Source organism: Dermacentor variabilis, chromosome 8 (genome assembly GCF_050947875.1).
Source record: "Dermacentor variabilis isolate Ectoservices chromosome 8, ASM5094787v1, whole genome shotgun sequence".
Classification (NCBI taxonomy): Eukaryota; Metazoa; Arthropoda; class Arachnida; order Ixodida; family Ixodidae; genus Dermacentor; species Dermacentor variabilis.
Window position 1 is genome coordinate 22,711,121 of NC_134575.1, and position 1,698 is coordinate 22,712,818.

Genomic DNA, 1,698 nt, shown 5'->3' on the forward strand with positions numbered 1-1,698 from the left:
ATAGAAATAGCAGACAAAATAAGCACAGTTTGTAAAAACGGATGTGAAATAAAAATAAAACTTAACTCTCACTTCACATTCAGTTCACTGGTGTGTATGCCTTTAGTGCATGTATGCTTCATTCAACCTTGGCACGACATCAGCGCCTGCGAAGCTCCTCGTATATAGGTTTATTTTTTTTTTGATAATATACAGGGTGTCCGAACTATCATGCACCGAAATTTGAAAGATATGCAAATGCGACGTAGCTGGACAGAACCAAAGTAATGTTGTTTGCCGTCGCTTGGAGATACTGAGATTATTTGTTGCATTCTGCCGAATTATATATTTACTCTTGATTAATTAATCAACTTTTCAAATAAAATGTTTAGATGGAAAGTTCAAATGAGAAAATTGTAGAGCATTATGAAAAAAAAAACTCGCGACACAGCTTTTGGTTGCTTAAAAGGTGCTACATAAAAGTGTTTTTCCGAGCGTGACCCTCGGTTCCCTCTCTCTCTCTCTCCCTCTCTCTCTCTCTCTCTCTATATATATATATATATATATATATATATATATAGTCATATCATGAGAAGCCAACAAACACTGACACCAAGGACAACATAGGGGAAATTACTTGTGCTTAATAAATGAAATAAGGAAACGATAAATTAACGGAAATTAAAGTGGATGAAAAAACAACTTGCCGCAGGTGGGAACCGAACCCACAACCTTCGCATTTCGCGTGCGATGCTCTACCAATTGAGCTACCGCGGCGCTGTTTCCCCATCCACTTTCGTGGGTATATATGTGTCCTAGTATATATAATACATATATATATATATATATATATATATATATATATATTAGAAAATACGCTCGGAAAATATATTTTCCGAGCGTGCCCCTCTGTTTCCAGAGGGGGGCCCGAAACAGACGGGCCCGATTTTTGTCAGTCAGGTCATAAGAAGAATGCGGACGGTGTCATTTTGGGTTTTTTAGACACGAAATATTGTTTTTAAATAGAAATGCTACAAGCGCAGCGAACGTGGCTACCTGCAGACGAGCTCCTAGCCTAGCAGGGTACAGCTTGCAGCTAATAACGCAAGCTTAAGAAGACCAGTTACCAAAAATTTATTAATTATCTTTTTTTTATCAGTGCCTTACGAGAAGCTGTTTAAATGGCGAAATTGAAGGCACTGAGGTTTTAATACAACCTCATATTTTTATACTGAAATGTGCATCTTATTTGAGATCCAGGCAACCAATCCAGGCAATATGGAAACCGAATACCGCGGAACCGCAAGAAATGCGGCCCCGCTATCATATCAGACCTAAACGCCGGTGACAACAATCGCAAGGAACTTTAAAACCGAAAGTCTCGACCACTCGCAGCCGTTACATATACGTCACGGCAACCAGATGCGGATTTATGACTGGGCAGTATTTACTCTGGCATGTTATGATTCAAACTTCGCACGAAATTCTTTACGGGGTGTTGCCATCTGATGCGCCACGGGACGTGCTCAGCCTCGATATTGACTCGATTGCGCTTTGGAATTTGATTATGAATACTCGAATTAGGTGCAATTTTTTAAGATTTAAAAAAAGAATGGGTGTGCATGAAAACGTCACTGCCCCCAAATTGGCCATTTATACAACTGCTCCCAAGACACTAACAAACAAGTCAATTAGTTTTTATTAATTGTTCTGGCAAAG

At 39.2% G+C, this 1,698-nt stretch overlaps 1 non-coding gene across 1 annotated transcript; it reads right to left on the reverse strand.

Moving 5' to 3' along the window:
- Window positions 1-683: 683 nt before the first annotated feature.
- Window positions 684-756, reverse strand: TRNAS-CGA (transfer RNA serine (anticodon CGA)). Its single transcript has one exon. It is a non-coding gene; the product is annotated as a tRNA-Ser (tRNA).
- Window positions 757-1,698: the final 942 nt, after the last annotated feature.